We start from the raw sequence: 6945 nt of genomic DNA on the forward strand, positions 1-6945 counted from the left end.
CATCTTCTTCTTCTATTTCATTTTCATTTTTACCCTTAAAACCCTTAATTTCATTTTAAATCAAACATTTTTTTATTAATTAATTTATAATTCATAATTGCTTCTTGATCTAATTACTCCCATTTTGTTTATAGTTTACAGATGTGAGTTGGTCCTACTACAAAAATGAAGAGTATCAGCGAGTGAAAAATCCCTCGCAAACCCGTCGCTAAAAGGGTCTTCCGTTCGCTGATAGTCCGTCGGACAAAAGCTCGTAGGTAATGCTATTAGCAACGGATCAGTGAGGAAAAAGTTTCAGTGACGGATCAACAAGGGGAAAGTTTCAGCGACGAATCAGCGAGAGAACTTTTAGCGACAGATCAACGAGGGGACTTTCAGCGACGGATCAACGAGGGAACTTTTAACAACGGATTTTCCCTCGCTAATCCGTCGCTAACTTGTATTAATCTAAAAATAATTTTTTATAATTAATTCTTGTATTTATCTATACAAAATCTGGCCATGATATAACAAACCAAAATTGTGAACAAATTAAAACTAACCAATACATACAATTTAAAATATATAATTCATACAATTTAAAATATCCAATTCATACAATCTAACTACCGGGAGATGGGGGAGAGGGGAAACGTATCCTGACTGCCGCATAAATGCAGCAAAATGCTCCGATAAGGTGGTCTGTGTTATAACCAGATTTCTGACAACCTGGGTTAAGGTAATTTATGCATAGTTATTATGTGAATTACGTGAAATATGCATGTCTAATTTAGAAATGCATGAACCATATATATGAAAAGATGATATACATGTGTATAGGATAATATGCATACATGAATAATGAAAGGATACATGTGCGGTAACATGCCTATGAGAAATATAATATTAAAATATGTGATATCTTCATGATGAAGGAAGTTGGTTTTAAAATAATAAAACCCCACCGCCTGTGAAGTTTTATATTAATAAAAGACTCCACCGCCCTTGTTAAATATATAAAGAAAAGAGAAGAGATAAGAGGTTATCTTATCACTTTTAGAAAAGAAAACCTGTTTTGTGAGAAAATAGTATTTTGAGGCGGTGGAAAGTATTCTCGAAGAAGATTGCTGTTTTAAGAAGTGCTTGAAGATTCTGTAATTTGTTGTGTGATAAACTTGCAGAATATGTGTTGTTAAGGTGAGTTTTTAAACTACTGTTGATTATAAACTGTGAGTTTTGATAAACTAAAACATTTATAATTAAAGATATATAAACTGTTGGGTTTTGGTGAATTTGGGTTTTAATGAATCTGGGAAAATACTGTTTTATAAACAGTTTGAACAAAGTGTTTATGATTATGGATTTTTAAAGCTGTTTTGGAAAGGTGAAACAGTTACTGTATTTTAAAACAGCTTTGGGAAAATGAGATTATGTTTTAAAGGATTTAAAGGAAGATTGATATATGGAAAATTATGAAAGAACATATTGTTCTTGAGTTTGAAGGTTTTTATGATAAAAATTGTTTTGGAAACCATTATTGGTTAAAAACTATAGAGGACATCTCATCAAGACGGTTGTGACTTTGGTCTATCTTCGTTTGGGATTAATCTATAGATTTTGATGATAAAACTATGGATGAGGATTCATTAAGACGGTTGTGACTTCGGTCTGTCTTCGTATGAACTAGTCCATAGATTTTGATGCGGAAATAAGGGTGATATATCAAGGAAAGGTGTACCTTGGGATAAGAGTGGCATATCAAGGAGAGGTGTACCTTCGGCTATAAGGGTGTCATATCAAGGAGAGGTGTACCTTTGGATATAAGGGTGGCAATTGAGTGTGGTTATTATAGCTCTTGTTATTATGTCTTTTAAGATTACAACATATTTGAGTACTTACTTCTTTGTGATTTGGGGACTTAGAGATGTTGTTCTTATTAGAAATAATAGTATTGATGTTATTGAGAAAGGGAAAATTTGGCCTATGGCCATTGGTTTTGGTTATGAAACTGTTTTTGATCAAATGTTTGGATACAGAGGAACTAGAGGGGCTCTGTTGTACCTTGAAAGGAACCAGAGAGGCTCTGGTCGGTTCTCACTATGGAACCAGAGGGTTCTGGTTATTGATTTGAGAAATGTGCAAGTTCTTACTAAATGTACTAGTTGGACCAGAGGCTCTATATCTATTGATAAGAACTTTTGTGTCAAAATCGTATTTTAAGAAGTTTTTAAGAAAAGGATTTTATACTTAGAAAGTTTTCTTACAAAAGACAGACCAGAGGGGATCTGTTTGGCTTACACGTTGAACCAGAGGCTCTGGTTGGTCTTGTCTTTTGAACTAGAAGCTCTGGTTGGTCTTGTCTTTTGAACCAAAAGCTCTGGTTATACATGAACTCTTTGTGATTATTTTTAGTTATGGAGAAGTCATTTCATTACTTACAATGTTAGTCAAGGAACATTATGAGAAATTACTTGAGCAAGAGGCTCTGTTTAGTACAACCAGAGGCTCTGGTAGAGGAACCATAGGGGCTCTGGTCCTCTTATGAGTTGAAATATTTTTTAAGTATGGTTTGGAACCAGAGGTCCGATGGACTCAAACAGAATGTGATTTTTATCCTTCACTATATGGAATGATTTATTTGAATAAATGTTTTGGTGATCTTCACCATGCAATTACATGAAAAAAGGGAATCTCACTAGACCTATAAGTCTAACCCTCATTTTGTGTTTTCAAATATGTGTTGCAGGTAATGCAAACTTTAATGATAATAAGGGAAAAAGGAAAAATGTGAATTATTTCCCTATGTGCTTAGCTGTATGAAGATCTTGATTAGTCATGTTTTGAAGTATAGATGTTAAGATACAAGAACATGTACTTTTGGAATTTTTGAGTTGTATATTTTATAGCATAGTCTCTTGTATTATGGACCTATGTGGGGAAAACATGTATTTATTTGTATAAGAATTCCTTTTAGTTTTATTCTTTTTGTAATACCAATTCTCGGAAACAAGTTTTTCATTAAACTTCTTTTCCAAATCTGAAGCTAAGTCCAAATCCTCAGTTATTTCATTTTTAACAAGGAAATCTTCATGACTGGGAAGTTTCTTAGAAAAGTCAAACTGATCAATTTCATCATCCAAACAAGTTTCTGAATTCAAAATATCTGAAAAATTAATTTCTTCATTTAAAATATTTATTTTCTTCTGAATCAGAGGTTTCACTTGAAGATTTAGTGCACGAAAAATACTCAGACTTAACTCGTTCCGTTTTAATTTTAGAATTTTCTAAATCCTCAATTTTATTTAAAAATTCTTGCTTTTGTTGATTAAATGAAAGTCTTTCTTCATTCAAAATCTTTTCCAACTGAACCACTTGTTTTTCTAAAATTAAAGTAGGAGTATAAAGTTTGGGTTCAGCAGGTTTAGATTCAAGCTTTGCTTTAGAATAGCTGTGAAAATAATTAGTTGAAAGTACAGAGTCTTGAGTTTTGCAGCTATCATTTAAGTTTTTATAATCAAACGGAACTTGCATCTTGTCTTTTATTTGTCGGTTAAAATCTTCTTGTTTTTCTACTTCATCAGAAGATTTAGTAAATTTAATTGGAAACTCGGGTCCGCAATCAAGATATTCAAATTTATATAAAGTCGGGGTATAGTATAAAGTTTTTCCTAAAAATTTTGGATTTTCATACCCCAACCCTTCCTGAGGGTTAAAGAATCTTGTTTTAGAGGGTTTGTTTAGAAAAATTGTTTGATCAGTTTGCCCTCTCTTATATAACTTTTCTTCCTTAGTTTTCAGTTTTTCATTTAAATCAATAATCTGTAATTCAAGCTTACTAATTTTAACAATCAGTTCTTCATTTACTAATTCTAACGGCTTATATTGTTCCTTTGAATCAGATAGCTCGGTTTTTAAGATATTAGATTTTTCATTAAATGTTTTGGATTTAGATAACAAAGATTTTGCCCAATCCAAATTTCTAGCACTTTCATCAAAGAGTTTGATGTATTTTTCTTTTTGCATTTGTAATTCTTTTTGAAATTGATTTGAACGCAAATTTTCTATTTTTAATTGTTGCTGAAAGGATTGGAGTTTAAGCATCATCTTTTGCATCTGATTAATGCAAGATTTTTCCAATACCTCTTCTTCCATCTCAACATTCTCCTCTTCTGCTTCATCTGAAGAACCACTTTCAGTTTTAGCCATCAAGCATATATGAGCCATAGCTTCTGACTCTTCTTCCTCATCGGTTAAGTTTAACCAATGGTCATCATCTGCCATTAATGTTTTGCCCGCATCTCATTGTTTCGAGAGAAGAAATTTGGTATTGTAGTAGTCGGTATTTCTCGTTACCGGCTTTCTGCAATTGACCGCAAAGTGACCCAACTTGCTACAATAGCATTTGGTATTGTCATCAGCTACACCTTTCATAAATTTCTTCTTCTCTTCCATTTTTTTTCATATTTCTTTTCGAATCTCTTCTCTTCATACTTCTTCTTTTCGCCGAATTTATCTTTAAATTCGTATTTTGAGTCTGAAGAGAATCGTTGATTATTCAAGTGCGGTCTTTTCTGAAACTTCTTTTGGAATGCCTTTGTTAGCATCGCCATGGTATGTTTGAATTAAGTCATTTCAGAGTCTAACTCAGAGCTGTCGCTTCCTTCACTTGCCGATTCACTTGATTGGCTGATCTCTTTCACTTGCTTTCCAGATCTGCTTTTGCTTTTCTTTTCTGATACAAAGGCCAAAGGATCAGCAACTTCTTTTTCCTTTTTCTTCTTAGAATCTCGGACCTCTAAAACTTCTTCCTCATTCTGTTTCAGAGTTTCATAAACCTCATATATGTCTATATCAGATAAGGATTTGTTGAATCTGATATGATTAGCATAAGGTTTCCACTCTGGTTGTAAGTTGCTAAGGAACTTAACATTTATCTCTATAACAGTTTTAGAGATTCCGTTCTTGGTCAGCTCATTCAGCAATCTGGTAAGTCTGTCATAAACATCGTCAAGGCTCTCTCCTTCCTTAGCCTTGAACTCTTCATACGCAGAAATGCAGTTAGTGATTTTTAACTGAGTTCCCACCTTGGAACCCATCATCATTTTCTCTATTTGTACCCACATGTTGTGACCAGAAGATTTATGGCTGTCAATGTTCGTGTAGATATCATTAGTCAGTGCTTGCATCATGTAGGACTTGCATAACACATCAGCATGTGCTCTCTCCTTTTCTTCTGCAGTATATCTGAACTTCTCTTTTATTACTCTTTGAGCAGGTCTGCCTTCATCTGGAATGGCAGGTGTCTCTCTATAGAATACAATAATTAAAATATATTATCTTAAACCTACCAAATGTATATTAATCGAAGTAATGGTTTTAAAAACTTATATGATACTTAGCAGCTTTTGGGTAACTAAACTGAGGAGAATCGGTAGGTGGGTCGGACGAACCTTGATCAAACTTCCGGTTCGTGCAGTGAGTGCGCTCAAACACCTGAGTAGTAGTCAGATCACGACCCATTAGTTTTGCCTACAGTAGACAATTAGGTTAAGTTGTTAGTAAACATAGAGAATGAATTACATATTCAAAAAAGATCATATACTCACCATCTTGTCTCAATGTTGTGCAGTACTGATTGATCCCTCAGTGTGTCTGGACGGCATCCCCCTCAAACTGTGTGTTTCGATTAGTCCTATTGATCCTGGATTTCCTTTCCCGATTGAATTGGCCAAAAACTAGTTCCCTCGCTGATCTGCAAGGGAATGACCAGAAATCACTTCCCTTGCAAATCAGCGAGGGAACTAGTTTTGGCCAAATCTATCGCTGATCCCTCGCAGATCAACAATGGATTGGCACTTCCCTCACCGATCCCTCGCAGATCAGCGAGGGATTGACATTTCTCTCTCACTGATCAGTGAGGGATCAACAAGGGATTATCTTATTTTTTTTATTTTCTCATTTTTATGTGTTATATGTACACATTTTTATGTGTAGATGTCGTATGTATGCATGTGCATGTGTTATAAGTATATATACTCGTCGGCTCGTGTTATATACATATGTTTACACGATGTTGTATGTGTTATATGTATATATACCCATCGGTCCGTGTTATATACATATGTATACACGATGTGTGCTGGTTGCTAACCACGATTGGATTGATGTATATATTGTTTAAGATACATATATCAGATGATGTATATATGCTTAAACGTATGTGTATATGTGGATGTATAGATAGTATATGTGTGTTATATAAGGCTTTATTCGGTTTTATTGGGCCTTAACTCATTCAAATGGGTTTTGTTTGGTTTTATTGAGCCTTAATTCATTTACCGAGCTTTATTGAGTTTATCGGGCCTTAATGAGGTTTATTTAGTTTTATTTGACTTTATTCGGTTTTACTAGGATTTGTTCGATTTTATTGAACTTTATTCGGTTTTATTAGACTTTGTTTGGTTTAATGGACCTTAATAGACTTTATTCGGTTTTATTGGGCCTAATGGGCTTTATTAATTAAATTTTGTAATATTCTAATAAATAATAAATAACTGATAATTTAATAACTAATAATTAAAAATTAATTAAATTTGTAGTTATTAAATAAAAAAATTAGAAAGGGATCAGCGAGGGATCTGACCAAAAGCAAATTCCCTCGTTGATCCCTCGCAGATCTGCGAGGGATCAACGAGGGAATTTGCTTTTGGCCAGATCCCTCGTTGATCCATCGCTAATCTGTGAGGGAATTTTTTCGTTGCTGATTTTCGTCACTGATACCTTGTTTTCTAATATTGTCCCCGAAACTCCAATACAGTTATCCGTTTGCTGTTTCATGGGCTATCCTATATTTAGATCATATACAGAAGTACATACAACTTTACGTATTAATTGCATTACAAATAATGTTATTTTAGAATAAGTGAAAATATAATAAAAATTATTTTATGTTTTTTATTTATATGT

Source organism: Cynara cardunculus (assembly GCF_001531365.2).
Source record: "Cynara cardunculus var. scolymus isolate 2C chromosome LG 1, CcrdV1, whole genome shotgun sequence".
Classification (NCBI taxonomy): domain Eukaryota; kingdom Viridiplantae; phylum Streptophyta; class Magnoliopsida; order Asterales; family Asteraceae; genus Cynara; species Cynara cardunculus.